Source organism: Gopherus evgoodei, chromosome 5, assembly GCF_007399415.2.
Source record: "Gopherus evgoodei ecotype Sinaloan lineage chromosome 5, rGopEvg1_v1.p, whole genome shotgun sequence".
Lineage (NCBI taxonomy): Eukaryota > Metazoa > Chordata > Testudines > Testudinidae > Gopherus > Gopherus evgoodei.
The window spans coordinates 48,455,037-48,471,760 of NC_044326.1; the positions used below are offsets into that span (position 1 = coordinate 48,455,037).

General features: G+C 42.1%; 1 pseudogene; it reads right to left on the reverse strand.

Moving 5' to 3' along the window:
- Positions 1-16,232, reverse strand: part of LOC115652043 — a 31,114-nt pseudogene extending 14,882 nt beyond the window's left edge.
- Positions 16,233-16,724: the final 492 nt, after the last annotated feature.

Consider the following 16,724-nt stretch of genomic DNA (forward strand, 5'->3'; position numbering starts at 1 on the left):
TTCTTATCTGGGGCACCATAATAGAGGAACATAATTACAGGTAAAAGTCAACATTGGACAGGACTAGAGCAGTAGGCCTGAAGCAAATTAAACAAAAATGTCAATTCATGCTAAGAGAAATTACCAATTTAGGAGAAAGGTTAACTGCACAAGGGGAATGTATTGATCCTAGCAGAACACAAGCTATAACAAATATGCCACATCCAAAAGTTAAGGAGGGGTACCAAGGTTCATAGGAATGGTTAATTTTTTGGGGATATTTATACTGAATTTAGCTGAACAATCCAACAACCTCATGTACTCATGCAAAAGAATAGTCAATGGATATGGGATGCTAACCTGTACAAAGAATTAGCTCCTGTCCTAAAGTATTTAGACAGCAGGAGACAGCCAAATTGTCCACTGCTGCCTCTAAAGAAGGCAAAGGTACAACATTTGCTACAAAAAATATGACCATTGGAGACCAGTGGTATATGCATCCAAGGTTCTTACAAAAACAGAATGCCACTATCCCAAATTGAAAAGGAAGCTTCAGCTCTAGTGCATGGTTGTAAAAAAATCAACATGTTCATTTATGGAAGACCAGTTGTTGCAGAAATAGACCATAAGCCTCTGATACAATTGCGGAAAAGGAGCTAGCTGACACTCTACCCAGAACACGACAGTTTTTTCAACTCCAGTTGTATGATTTAATAATAGTTTATAAACTAGGAAAAGAGTAAGTGGTAGTGGACTCACTGTCCACAGCATTTGATAAAACTATAGCAGAAACTGAGGTGGAGTCAGGAACACTATGTGTCAATCTGATAGAAAAGAATTGTTCTGTCTCAGAAAGGAAGTGAAATGAATTTGCGGAGGCAATGACCATGAGATTTTAGAGAGGGTAATAAAGGCTGTTACCACAGGGTGGCCAGGATATTACATACCACATCCATATTTCCAGTTCAAAGTAGAACTGTCTGTTATAAATGGCATATTGTTGAGAGGAAAGAGAATAGAAGCGGCACAGGAGCCAGCGGAGCCCTGATTAGAGGGTGGGGCTTACCTGATTGGGGTCCTATATAAGTAGTCAGCCAGTCAGGCAGCGGCACAGACAGCTGCAGCGGCACAGGAGCCAGCCAACAGAGCTGTAAACAGGGGAGTTTCAGTGGGAGGTTTCAGGGGAGACTAAGACAGAGAAACTGACAAGCTAGTTAAGGGATAGGGTGGTGGTCTGGTGCCTGCTGGAGGTTTGTGTTGTGTTGACTACCAGGCTTTAGGTGGGAAGGCTATGTCTGATACAGAGGTAGCAGTGAAAGACACAATGAGGATGACCGGATGTGGAAGCTGCGGCATGTACATGATCCTGGAGGGGGTGCCTGAAAAGAGTTTTGTCTACATGAAGTGCCGCCTGATAGAGCTGATGGAAGAAAAGATCTGAGGACTGGAGATGCAGGTGCAAACTCTGGTTGAGTTTAGGAGGGGGTTTGAGCAGATGATGGAGCACAGACACGAGGGGGCTGAAGGGGTAAGCTCAGATGTGTAGATGGAAGCAGGACCAAAGAATTCAGAGGAGAGACTACTGGGTGAGGAAAGTGGACGGAGGAAGCACGTGACTAAGAGAACCAGGCAGAGGAAAAGACGGGACAGTGAAGGAGAAATAGAACTCAGGAACAGTTTTGCAGAGTTGGAAAATGAAGAAGGGGCACAGCAGGTGGCCGCTGAAGGAGAGAGGGCAAGGAAAAAGAGAAGAGCTGATAGTCCTACAAGAGGAGGGGAGGAGTCAATGGAGGCAACACCAAATATGAGCCCCAGGAGGATTGCAAGGGGGAACAGGAATCGAGAGGACTTACAGCCAGTGGGTGCGGGGGATAGACTGGAGAATCACACTGTCACCAGGAAAAGGCAGGTCTATGTGATTGGAGACTCTTTACTGAGAAGAATAGACAGGCCTGTAACTAAAGCTGATCGGGAGAACAGAAGGGTGTGCTGTCTGCCGGGTGCTAAGATACAGGATGTGGACCTGAGGCTGAAAAGGATACTAGCGGGAGCAGGGAAGAATCCGTTGATTGTCCTTCATGTGGGAACAAATGATACGGCTAGATACTCTCTTGAATGTATCAAGGGAGACTATGCCAGACTGGGGAAGACGCTTAAGGAAATCGAGGCTCAGGTGATCTTCAGTGGGATTCTGCTGGTTCCTAGAGAAGGGCGACAAAGGTGTGACAAGATTATGGCGATCAATAGATGGCTCAGGCAGTGGTGCTATAAGGAGGGCTTTGGGATGTACAGCCATTGGGAAGCATTTACAGACAGAAGACTATTCTCTCGGGATGGACTTCACCTGAGTAAGGAGGGAAATAGACTTCTAGGATGGAGGCTCGCCGACCTGATTAAGAGAGCTTTAAACTAGAAATTTGGGGGAGATGGTTGGGAGATGTTCAAGAGATCTCCACGCCAGAATTTAACCTTGAGAGGGAAGTAAACAAAGTAAGAGGGGATACAGCCGTGGACAGAAGAATTTGCATAAGGAGGAAGGGTAGTGTAGATAACAGACCAACAGGTGATGCTGGTGGTAGAATGTCTGTGCCTAACAGGGTAAAGAATGTGAGTGAAGCCAAATGGCAAAAATTAAGATGTCTGTACACTAATGCAAGGAGCCTAGGGAACAAAATGGAGGAACTAGAGCTACTGGTGCAGGAAGTGAAACCGGATATTATAGGGATAACAGAAACGTGGTGGAATAGTAGTCATGACTGGAGTACAGGTATTGAAGCCTATGTGCTGTTTAGAAAAGACAGAAATAAAGGCAAAGGTGGTAGAGTAGCATTGTACATCAATGACGAGGTTAACTGTAAAGAAATAAGAAGTGATGGAATGGACAAGACAGAGTCTGTCTGGGCAAAAATCACACTGGGAAAGAAAGCTACTAAAGCCTCCCCTGAGATAGTGCTTGGGGTGTGCTACAGACTGCCGGGATCTGAATTGGATATGGATAGAGACCTCTTTAATGTTTTTAATGAAGTAAACACTAATGGAAAATGTGTGATCATGGGAGACTTTAACTTCCCAGATATAGACTGGAGGACAAGTGCTAGCAAGAATAATAGGGCTCAGATTTTTCTGGATGTGACAGCTGATGGATTCCTTCACTAGGTAGTTGAAGAACCAACAAGAGGGGATGCCATTTTAGATTTGGTTTTGGTGAGTAGTGAGGACCTCATAGAAGAAATGGTTGTAGGGGACAACCTTAGTTCGAGTGATCATGAGCTAATTCAGTTCAAACTACATGGAAGGATAAACAAAAATAGATCTGGGACTAGGGTTTTTTATTTCAAAAGGGCTAACTTTAAAGAATTAAGGAAATTAGTTAGGGAAGTGGATTGGACTGAAGAACTTGTAGATCTAAATGTGGAGGAGGCCTGTAATTACTTTAAGTCGCAGCTGCAGAAACTATCACAAGCCTGCATCCCAAGAAAGGGGAAAAAACCATAGGCAGGAGTTGTAGACCAAGCTGGATGAGCAAGCATCTCAGAGAGGTGATTAAGAAAAAGCAGAAAGCCTACAAGGAGTGGAAGAAGGGTGGGATCAAGGAAAGCTACCTTAGTGAGGTTAGAACATGTAGGGATAAAGTGAGAAAGGCTAAAAGCCAAGTAGAGTTGAACCTTGCAAGGGGAATTAAAACCAATAGTAAAAGGTTCTATAGCCCTATAAATAAGAAGAAAACAAAGAAAGAAGAAGTGGGACTGCTACACAGTGAGGATGGAAAGGAGGTTAAGGATAACCTAGGCATGGCCCAAAATCTAAATAAGTACTTTGCCTCAGTCTTTAATAAGGCTAATGAGGAGCTTAGGGGTAATGGAAGGATGACAAATGGGAATGAGAATATGGAGGTGGATATTACCACATCTGAGGTAGAAGCCATACTCGAACAGTTTAATGGAACAAAATCGGAGGGCCCAGACAATCTTCATCCGAGAATATTAAAGGAACTGGCGCATGAAATTGCAAGCCTGTTAGCGAGAATTTTTAATGAATTGGTAAACTCGGGGATTGTACCGTATGACTGGAGAATTGCTAACATAGTTCCTATCTTTAAGAAAGGGAGAAAGAGTGATCTGAGTAACTATAGGCCTGTTAGTTTGACATCTGTAGTATGTAAGGTCTTGGAAAAAAATTTGAAGGAGAAAGTAGTTAAGGACATTGAGGTCAATGGTAATTGGGACAAATTACAACATGGTTTTACTAAAGGTAGATCGTGCCAAACCAACCTGATCTCCTTCTTTGAGAAGGTGACAGATTATTTAGACAAAGGAAATGCAGTAGACCTAATTTACCTCAATTTCAGTAAGGCATTTGACACGGTTCCACATGCGGAATTATTAGTCAAATTGGAAAAGATGGGGATCAATATGAAAACTGAAAGGTGGATAAGGAACTGGTTAAAGGGGAGACTACAACGGGTCGTACTGAAGGGTGAACTGTCAGGCTGGAAGGAGGTTACTAGTGGAGTTCCTCAAGGATCTGTTCTGGGACCAATCTTATTTAATTTTTTTATTACTGACCTTGGCACAAAAAGCGGGAATGTGCTAATAAAGTTGGCGGATGACACGAAGCTGGGGGGTATTGCTAACACGGAGAAGGACCGGGATATCATACAGGAAGATCTGGATGACCTTGTAAACTGGAGTAATAGTAATAGGATGAAATTTAATAGTGAAAAGTGCAAGGTCATGCACTTAGGGATCAATAATAAGAACTTTAGATATAGATTGGAGATGCATCAGTTGGAAGCAACAGAGGAGGAGAAGGACCTTGGGGTATTGGTAGATCACAGGATGACTATGAGCCGCCAATGTGATATGGCCGTTAAAAAAGCTAATGCGGTTTTAGGATGCATCAGGCGAGGTATTTCCAGCAAAGATAAGGAGGTGTTAGTACTGTTATATAAGGCGCTGGTGAGACCCCACCTGGAATACTGTGTGCAGTTCTGGTCACCCATGTTTAAGAAGGATGAATTCAAACTGGAACAGGTTCAGAGACGGGCTACTAGGATGATCCAAGGAATGGAAAACCTGTCATATGAAAGGAGACTCAAAGAGCTTGGCTTGTTTAGTCTAGCCAAAAGAAGGCTGAGGGGGGGATATGCTTGCTTTTTATAAATATATCAGAGGGATTAATATTAGGGAGGGAGAGGAATTATTTAAGCTTAGTACCAATGTAGGTACAAGAACAAATGGGTATAAACTGGACACTAGGAAGTTTAGACTTGAAATTAGACGAAGGTTTCTAACCATTAGAGGAGTGACGTTCTGGAACAGCCTTCCAAGGGGAGTAGTGGGGGCAAAAGACATATCTGGCTTTAAGATTAAGCTTGATAAATTTATGGAAGGGATGGTATGATGGGATAGCCTAATTTTGGCAATTGATCTTTGATTATCAGCAGATAAGTGTGCCCAGTGGTCAGTGATGGGATGCTGGATGGGATCTGAGTTACTGCAGAGAATTCTTTTCTGAGTGCTGGCTGGTGAGTCTTGCCCACATGCTCAGGGTTTAGCTGATCGCCATATTTGGGGACAGGAAGGAATTTTCCTCCGGGGCAGATTGGCAGAGGCCCTGGAGGTTTTTTGCCTTCCTCTACAGCGTGGGGCATAGGTCACTTGCTGAGGGATTCTCTGCAGCTTGAGGTCTTCAAACCACAATTTGAAGACTTCAGTAACTCAGACATAGGTTAGGGGTTTGTTATAGAAGTGGATGGGTAGGGTTCTGTGGCCTGCTTTGTGAAGGGGGTCGGACTAGATGATCACATTGGTCCCTTCTGACCCTAGAATCTATGAGTCTATGAGAAGTGCCTCAGATGTTACAAGCTGACCTGCTCACAAGAATACATGAAGGATTCTTGGGCATGGAGAAATGTAAACACAGAGCCAGAGAAATACTGCATTGGCCTCAAATGAACAATGAGATAGAGAAAACTGTTAAAATGCAAGAAATATGTCAAAAATACCAACCTAAACAGAAAAAAGAGAGCCTATGTTGATAAATAATGAATCATTAAGATCATAGTCTGAATTTGGTGCAGATTTATTTACATATGCTGGTAAAGACTGTGTTTTGATTTTGAGGTATTAACCTCATTATCCAGAGGTGGTTTTATTAGAAAATACCACATCAAAACATGTTATAACGTGCATGAAATCCATATTTTTTCCAGGCATGGAAACCCATAAGTTAACAAGTCTGATAATGGTTTGCAGTTTGATTGGTATGAATTTAAAAAATTGCTAGAGAGTATGGGTTTAAGTATGTAACTTCAAGTCCCAGTTATTCTCAATCCAACGAGCTTCTAGAGAATGTGGTGAAAACTGTTAAGCAACTTTTGAAAAAGGCCACTGACTCAGGTACAGATCCAGATTTATCTATACTGAATTATAGAGCAGCACCAATGAACCTTGGACTGTCTTCTGCAGAAATACTGTTTGGCAGGAAGTTGAGAACAAGGCTCCCTAATTTAGTAGTAATCACTAATGGCCATAGTGAGTTAGATATGTATAAGCTACAGAAGTGCAAGAAAAGGATGTGTTATGACAATCTTTTGGAGCCTTTGAAGCTAATGGATGCTGTGTGGATTCATAATGCTACTTGATGTCACTTGCTGGGCACAGAGGGCAGGAGTAACTGATGAAATTGCCACACGGTCTTATGAAGTATAGATTCCTGCAGGATGTACTTTTTGGAGTAACAGGAGACATCTGCAACATCTTCCTGAAAAAGAGGGGGATAAGGAGGTAGATACTGCATTGACAGCTACAGGACAAGGCACTCAGAAAACCACTGAGGATCCTTCAGATCAGCGAGAAGGGCAGTCTGCTGATTCAGCTAGTGCAAGGGCTGAAGTGATGCCTTGTGGACTTAATAGACAGCACAGCAAACCTGAAAGACTCTTTCAGCGCTGCTAACAAAGTTGAGTATGTAATGGGGTTTGTAGAGAAAGAGTTGGTATATATGTGAAATTGTCTGGTATATATGTTAAATGCTTTCCCTAAAAAGAGGAGGGTATGTACTGAGCATCTAAAAGCAAAGCATGTGCTAGAGAGAACTGGTTGGAAGCAGTGTGGTGACAGATTCACCAGATACATAGGTAGGAGCATGTGGCTCTCATTTGTCTTATGTAACTCTGTTTTAGTTCTAATAAAGCCTCACTTCTAATGTCTACATTACCCAGTTTTGCCCACAAAAAGCCAGTTTTCATCAACAACACAGTGGAGGTGTACAACTGCAATGCTCCTCCCACCAGTTTAACTCTCCTGCTACATTGACATAATAAAACCACCTGGGCAAGAGGCATAGAGCTTTTTTGTGACAATGTTAGAGTGATGCAGAGTTAATGTAGGCACTGTGTTGCTTATGTCACCCTAAGTGGCCTCCAGGAGGTGTTCCACAATGCCCATCTTGACCACTGTGATCACCAGTTTGAACTCCACTGTCCTGCAGCCAAGCACACAGGCATGTACCCTTCCCCCTTCTAAGCCCTAAGAATTTTTGAAATTCCTCTTCCTGTTTGCTCAGTATGAATCACTCACATAACAACTTCCCAGCTGATCTTGGTGGCTACCCATAACTAATGCACTCCGACCTAAAGTACACCAGAGTTGTTGGATTTGCTGGGTCTGCGGGGAGAGGAGGCTGTGCAGTTGTAGCTCCAATCCAGTTGTAGTAACTTTGATACCTACAGGCAGATTGTTAGTGGCATGGAGCAGAAGAGGTCCAGCAAGGACATGCAGCAGTGCTGTGCAAAGATCAAGGAGCTGAGGCAGGCATACCAGAAAGCAAGGGAGGCCAATCATCAGTGTGGTGCATCACCAAAGACATGTCACTTCTACAAGGAGCTGCAGCCCATCCTCAGCAGCTACTCCACCTCCACTGCCAAGAGCTCCCTGGATACTTCAGGAGGGCTGGCGATAGCAGCCAGCAGAATGAACCCCAAGAAAGAAGTGATGGACAAGAAAGTAGAATTGGAGGAGGATGAGGGACAGGTTAGAGGACTCTCTAGTGGCATGGTGAGCCAGGCCTCTTTTTAACTCCGAAGTGGTCTAGTCAGTCCCAAAACTCCAGTTCTGGTGCACCTGATGCAAGAGAGGTAAGTACCCATTGTGCTTGATACTGCAGGGAGAAATGAAGTAGAGCTATTTTTTCAAGGGTACAAAAGGGATAGAAATAAGCAACACTAGCACTGTTTTCATCTGCTTCTCATTCTCCTGTGCAGCTAGAGAGAGAGGGCCCTGCAGAAAAGTTTGTTGATGCACAGTAGGATATCCCAGGAATCCTCCATACTGATCTCTAGGAAACTTTTGTGGAGGTACTCTGCAATCCTCTGCCGAAGGTTCCTTGGGAGGGCTGCCTTGTTTCTTCCCCCATGGTAGGAAACTTCCGCTCCAATCAGCAATTACTTCTGTAGGCACCAAAGCAGCACATAGGCGAGCAGCATACAGACCTGATCTGCAGCCACACACATGCAGGAGCTGCACTCTTGCATCTTCAGTTACCCTCAAGAGCGAGATATCAGCTTCCATCACCCCCACCTGTGGAAAACGGTGTCAGCATTCAGAATAGAGTTCCTAAGTGCTTGCAGTGATCCCACTCTGAATCCTCCCCCACCCCCACACACCATTTGTCCTATCTTCCCCCCTTTCCAAGGTGCCAAACTCACCATGGTTAGGGCTCTCATCGGGCTGTGTGCCTGCCAAGGGAAAGTGGTGTGTGTAACTTATATGAATGAAATCTGTGAGTGCACTCACAATAGTGTCTCTGTCTATTGTTTCTTTAGCTGCTGCAGATGTGGCCTCAATGGTCTCCTCCTGCACACTGGCTGAGTGGCTTGGTGTGATGAGATGAACCAGGAGGAATAAGGAAGACTAGTTCAGGGAGGTGCTACAATTGTTTGATGCTGCTGATAGCGAGCAGAGAGCATGAAGAGAAGCTATCAATGAAAAACTGAGAATGGATAGCCAGGAGAGGAAAGATGGGCAGGAAAAGATGGTACAGCTGCTCAAGGACCAAATGGACATGCTGAGGTCCCTGACTGTGTGCAGGTGGAACACATCCATGCTCACCTTCCCCTTCAACCCATGCAGAACTGCCTTCCATGCCCTCCACAAACTCCCCCACCCCAAGCACCACATTCCTTGCATGTTCTCAGGCCATCACAGTATCCCAGGAACTCCATCCCTAGGGACATTTTTCACAGTGACAGCTGGACATACACCCAGCTGTGAGAGCCTCATTGTAAAAAGTGATCTTCCTTGTCATGTCCCTTGTAGGTGGGGAGACCCTGCAGCTCCCAGGTGGATTCCATGACTTCCGTGACCTCTGACAAAATAGTTGCCTTATTCATGAGCCATGGGAGCAATGGGTAGCCTGGGTCTCCCAGGATCACAACTGGCGTTTCCACATCCTCAATTAAATTCTTCTGGTTTGGAAAGAAAGTCCCTGATTGCAGTTTTCTGTAGAGATCATTGCTCTTGAAGATGCATGTACCACCATGCACCTTCCCTGACCACCGTGTGTTGATGTCAGTGAAATGAGTCCAGTGGTCTACCAGTGCTTCCAGCACCATGGAAAAGTAGTCATTTCAGTTGATGTAAGGTAGTCTGGGGTCAAAATAGGGATATGTGTGCCATCTGTCACCCCATCACAGTTAGGGAATCCCATTCCACAAAGCCGTCTATTATTTCCCACACATTGTTAGGAATCAAAGTCTTTCAAAGCAGGATGGGAGTAATGGCTCTACACACTTACCTCGCTGCAACACCCATGGTGGACTTCCCAACTCCAAATTGATTCATGACTGATCACTAGCTTCTCCATTATGGGGGCAGCTCTCATTTTGGTGTCCTTGTGTCAGAGGGCAGGGGTTAGCTCCGCAGACAGTTCCAGAAAGGTGGCTTTGCGCATCCAAAAGTTCTGCAGCCATTTCTCCTCATCCTATACCTGTATCACGATTTGATCTTGCCACTCAATGATTGTTTCCTGAGCCGAGTAACAATGGTCCACCATGTGCAGCTGCTCTGTGAATGCCAACTGCAATCTTGAATTGTTTCTTTCCATAGCACACAGCAGAGAAGACACCATTATCTGTCATTATCAGACTTGCAGCTCATCATTTGCAGGTTCAGCTTTATTGTGTTCACAGTGCTCATCACAAAACTGGAGAGAAGTGAAAATTGATGCTTTGAGACAGAGATGGTGGGTGCTCAGATTACAGGGGCTGTTAAAAAGTGGAACAAAATATAGTAGAAAGCCAATGGAATGATAGGATGAATTAAAAATGCATTATAGAATGCTAAGCCCACCCCCATGATGCACTGCAATCCCTTCCCAGAGCACCAGGCAGCAGACGATGGTGTGCTGCGCAGTATGATAGCTACCTTTGGTGCACTGCTTTCTCCTGTAAAGGGTCAATATTCAACAGTTTGGTAATTTCACTGGAGTTTACTTTAAACACAACATTTGATTAATTTATATTAAAAATATAACAAGTTTATTTAACTGCAAAGAGAGAGGTTTTGAGTGAATACATGTATAAAGTATTAACGTCAGAAACGGTTACAGGAAAAATAAAGATAATATGCTTTCTAGTAGCTAAAACTTAACAAACAAGACTTGGTTCAAGGTAAAACCTTACCACAGGTTCCCAGCAACATAGCTGACCAAATTCTCAGGTCAAAATCTCTCTCTCCCCATCCCAAAATCAATGGGCTGAGAGTGAGAATACCTGGGGTGTTTTTGCCATTCACTTTTATACTCCAGTCACCATTTGAAGTGTATTTTCCTGAGGGTGACCCCTAGATAAAGTTCATTCCAGCTGTGAGGAATAAGACATGGAATCTGGCAGTGAAAGAGGTGTCATGTTATTGTTTGTTAAAATGAAAATGGATCTGTTTCTGCCCAGCTTCGCTGCCAAAGAATGGCCACTTGATTGATGATTGCCATTCAACTTTGATGACACCTAGCTAGAGGCACCAGCACGTCCTTTGTCTTTGAGAAACTGGTTTACCTACTCCCCAGACTTATCTGGTAAACACATTCTAGTCATAATTTCAGCTTACATTCATTACTCTTAATACGCAGGTCGTACATACATTACACAAGTATACTGGCGATCAGCGTGTTAGTTTTTAAATAATACCTCACATGGCATATTAAGCACAAACATTATTACAGTAATATGGAGGGTGTGAATATGGGGGTGCTTTCAGTCACGCCATTCTCTCTGTCCATTGTGTTTCTTAGTTGTCTGGGAGCGCCTAGCCAATGGCCCAGGGGCCTGATAGCACAAATGGCCTTGTAAATATAAGGGCTGCAAAACCTGAAGATGGCAATGGACTGTAGAGCAATTATTTCAATCAGACTCCAGGGTATAGGGGCTGCCCAATCTCTCATCTCTTCCAGACTGCCTTGCTTGGGTTTAATGTCTATGTAGCTGACACAGTGTTCATCCCAAGTTTCTGAACCTTCCATATATAGGGATTTCCCTGGTCCCATGCAGTGAAATGTTAGATAGGCAGCTATTTGCCACCTCCCCCAGTTCCAAAAATTCTGATAGGTGGCTGCCCAGTTATAGGGAATTTGGCCATGTGGTGCTGAGTGGAATAGTGCTAAAGTACCCTTAAAAATCAAGACATGCAAAGGATATGTGGCAAAGGGATATAATATAATGCAAAACTCTGGAGTGATTTAAATTTTGTCTTGTTAGTTACATGATTTTGTTAAAAAGAAAAACAAAAACCTCCCTCTCCCTTTTGCCGTCTTTCCAGGTGTCTCAGCCCTCCCATTCCTCCATTGCTGTCCTATAATAAATATACCCTCATTCCATCTTATCCATCCCCCATAGAGGAGAACTTCCATAACTAAAGCAGGAAGATAAGCAGAGGCTTTACAAAGGGATCTTACCATGTATATTTAGTTTACGTGGATAGTACACTGATGAGCATTATAGAAAGCCCTGTATCAGAGGGTAGCCGTGTTAGTCTGGATCTGTAAAAGCAGCAAAGAATCCTGCGGCACCTTATAGACTAACAGACGTTTTGGAGCATGAGCTTTCGTGGGTGAATACCCACTTCCTCAGATGCATGCATCTGAGGAAGTGGGTATTCACCCACGAAAGCTCATGCTCCAAAACGTCTGTTAGTCTATAAGGTGCCGCAGGATTCTTTGCTGCTTTTATAGAAAGCCCTGAAATCGATCAACTTAGGTTATGGCTATACTACAGCTTAAATCGATATAAGTTATGTTGCTCAGAGGTGTGATCAGACAATCATAGGGTATTTAAAGCTAGTCCTTCGGGCCACTGGGAGCAGGGACTAGGGGCTATATGACCAGATTGTGGCCAACCAACCTGGTGAATAGTGTAGATTTAGAAACTATTATCTCTGTAGCTGTTGGAGCAAAGCAGACTTAGTAGTATAAAGTAGGTTAACTTTGTTTACTCTTAACAGGATTTTCTCTTCTCCATGCCTTATGCTGAATTTATGTTGCCACACCGACCTGACCGTAAAGAGAAGATGGCATTTTTTCCTGGTCTTCCTTATTTTATGCTTTAGTTTCTCAGTTTCCCATCCCCAGCAGCAATTACAATATGTTGTTTTACCTCCATCCAGGTGGTAGATAAAACTTTCTTTTAACTTCTTCAGAACAGACTGTCTGTCTATGTTCATGTACACATGCATCACCATGGCATCTGACTTCTTTCTCTTCCTTTTCATTACATAATTTAGCAGAGTCTTGCATTTTATGCCTTGATTGAGGGAATGTAGAATTTAAACACAGATTTGGGAGAAAAATCTCAACGGCATATGGAAATACATTTTGCAGATTCATATTGGCCATGCAGTCAGATAGTAGTTTAGAATCAAAATCAGTTGGCAAATCAGTTACACTGTATCTGAGGCACCACTGCCTTCTGCAAAGATTGGCAGTGTTCCCAGAAAATAGCAGAACGCCTCACAATTTTTTACAATTTTTTCCTGCAATTTTCTCCTAGCCTTGCCAGGGATCAGATGCAATAATGGATTTTCAGAGATGTACCATAATGGGCTCTCAGATGCTCTGATGAGCCCCCTTCTTTAGTAAATCAGAGTGGAACTCATTTGTCACGCTGCTGTCATTTCCAAATACAGGGTTGTTTCTTTTGCTCTCTCTCCATACCTCAGCCCTCCCATTCTGCCGTTTCTGTCCCATTTGTTTTCCTGAGACTAATCAATGCTGAAGTACTTTTTTTCTGTCCTTTATGAATTCTTAGAAATTAGAGATGGAAAAAGAAAATGGTCATAGAACAATCCGGAAGCTCTCTAGGCAAATAAGCCAACTCATAGAGCACATCATGCACCAGCACAGAGGAATTTGGGACTTGCTAAATGGGCTGTTAAGCCACTATATGTTTGTCTTTTCTTATCATTTCTTAGTGCATCAGAAGAAGTATTTTCAAATTGCTTATAAAGGGCCCAAAATGACACTCATTCAGTTCTTACAGTCCTAAAACAACTAACCACCCTACGTAGGTCAAGGATTTGTCCAATATGTAGAATTGGATCCTACCTTTGCTGATGCTTCCTCGAGCTTCCATTCATTTTTGTGTGACTGGATGTAAATATTGTGGAGTTTTTCCATAAAAGTTTTGAAATGGTTCACAGGGATGGCCTCATCAATAGTATCAGCCATTTCTAATTCAAGACAAGCTACAATGTGTATACAATGCTCATTATTTAGAAGTATACATGCATAATTTACTGTAAAAATACATGAAGACTATATTAGGTCTAATTCATTTATTCAGTTTTGTCCTGTGAATTCACATCATTAATGCATATTTACCACACTTTCTGCTCCTGCAGTCAAACCAGTGGCACTTTCTCCCACTGTTTTTGGTTTCAAATCTCAGGCCAAAAGTTCAACTCAGAAGTCGATATCCTGTGTGTTTGAAATTCCTGGTTATTTTCAGTGGCATTAATCGAGTCACAACTGCTTTCAGAATTTTCTGCAGCTAGGAAGTGTTCAGCTTCAGAAACCAAACTCAAACTTGTTAAGGAAAAATTTAGTCCCCCCTACCCCCCAAAAAAAACCAAAAACAAAAACAAAAGAAGGTTTGATTACTGAGACTGCATTTTGTACAAGAAATTACATAAAGTTGTAAAAGATAAATGTTGGATATTTTTAATGGTTGGCAAATGTATTTAGTCAATCTACTCGTGCAGTAGCGCTGGATGGTTCATTGCAGAATTTGCAGGCCACAGTTTCTATGAGTGATCTGTTGCTGAGCCTTCCAGTATATAACATGCACGTCAGTTATGGTGGTCATTCAGAATTGTGGGTTAAATGTTACAGAGTTTTCAAAAACTTAATGCCACACACTGGGTACTGGAAATTGGACATCAAGTGCCCTCAAGTACCTCCTGGATGCATTTTCAATGACTCATAACATTAAATCTTTGAAAGGTAGCACTAAATACATAACATTAAATTTGCAAGAAACATATGCATTGTTGTGAGAGGTTTTAGAAGTTTTTTAAAAAGAGTTTTAAAAAGTTCCTCTTGTAACATTTGATTTTTCTGGAGGCATGACTGTGAACAAGGAAGTACAAGGAAAAACACTGCCCTTTTTAAAAAAAAAAAAAAGAAGCAAAAGACATGGAGATCTAAGAAATTAACAATTCAAAGAAACAGAAGAAAATAAAATGAAACAAACACACACACAAAAATTGCATGGGCAGTTTTTACTGATTTCATGAAAGAAAAAACGTTTATTGACTTAGAAATAGTTTATCTTGAAAATGTAAAAGGTCTGTTAGAAGAGTTCAGACCTCCAACAAAAATCAAATGTAACGAGAGGAATGTTACTCGTTTTTAAAAACCTCTCATGTCTTTCATTAATTCATCACTTTTTTCATTGTCAATGGAACACTTTACAATAAATGGAAATGTTGAAACCCTCCATTTTAATGTTTACAACAAATAGAACCTTGTTGAATAAATATTTTTTCTCCAAAGTGGAAGGACATAAAATTGTTTGTTTTACTGAAAAATACAAAACGTGTTTGTTTTTGTTATATCCATTTTATAAACAGGAGAACACACCCCAGGGTTTGTGCATCATGTAACAATAACATACAGCTTTGTTGGTTGAAGGGACTCAGCTTCACTTTGTACTTTCAGCTCAACTACAGCCATGTTATTACAACACTATACACAACCTGTCGTTTGTTATCCTTTGTACATGCCTTGGTTTTAACCCTTGGGATAGCACGGATATTTTTTTTATCACAGGGGAGTAGGAATGAGTAAATGCTTTATTCCTTAAATAAGACCAGGATAAATGCCAAATCAAAAGTGGATAAACTCTGTTTACACGCATTTACCCTTGACTAAACTCTTGCTTTACAGTCTATCCTGAGGTGGAGCTAATAGGATGCACCTGACATGACATGAAAGTAATTCTACTAAGTAGTCCAGAATCTCTACGTGAGGTTCTAGAACAGTCATCTACTCCATGCCTTCCTAGAGAATGCAGGACTTTCCCCTACAAATACTACTCTTACTTAGTAGTAGTATTTCTAGCAATACAGATGTACATGGCATCTCACTGAACAAATATAAACATTCCTTTCCCAAAACAGCTTAAGTGGAACAACAGGGGAAGATAATACAGAACAGAAAACCATCATGGATAGATAGGAGAGTTTGGAAAAATGTCAGAATGGGAGAAGGATCAGTTAGAGAGCTTCAGTCGTAGAGTTTAAGGTCAGAAATGGCCACCAGATCATCTAGACTGGCCTCCTGTATATCACATGCTACTAACACCATTGAGCAAGAGTAAGGTGACAAAGCAGCAATAGGGTGGGGTGGATGGGCTCTTGGGTTATTTGCACATCTCTGGGCCTTTTAATTCTTTGCTGCAGCCCTAATTAAGAAGTGGTTGCCACTTTGTTTTACATACTCATGACACCCCTGTTTGCGCTTTCCAATAAGATTTTCAGACACACATCACCAAAGCACAGTTGAAAATGAATGGATGTGTCCATGTCTGAGGATATAATAAAAGACTAGTCTTCCACAGCTGTGTTTTTGGTTTGTTTGTTTTTCTCACGTTTATCCCTTTTACTGAAATCTATATTATCTTCTTCATAATATCTTATGTTTCCATAACCTCTCTGATTGAATCTTTTCTTCCATTGGCTGAAGTGTGTAAGCATACGCATATCCACACATCTGAATTCAGCTATTAACTTCAGTTACTTGACATACATGTCTCTGTGTTTAGATATAAATAGGTCACATTTTCCAAGCATTCTACACAGTTTTAATTCCATGACTAATAGTTAAAGTGAAAGGAGTGGAGTGGCTACAGCCCCAAGAAATAATATGAAAATAATCCCCTACCATGCTCAGTATTCATGCCACAATGTAATTCCATTATCTGAGCATGACTCCTGTACTTCATGCTGTCTGTTTATGGTTGAGCCCCTTTTGTATGAGCATCTAACCATTTGATATCCAGATGATGTGGAAAGTAATTCTCATTTATTTGCTGTTCAGAGACATGCAGCCGTGGAACACACTGAGGGGATATGCATCATCTGGGGATTGTCTTCTGGAGCTAAATGGCTCAGGTGTTTTGTGTTGGTTTACGAGAAAGGCTGAGCTACAATTGCCCTAAGGCTATTTTCTTAAAGCTACTTACACCCTGATCC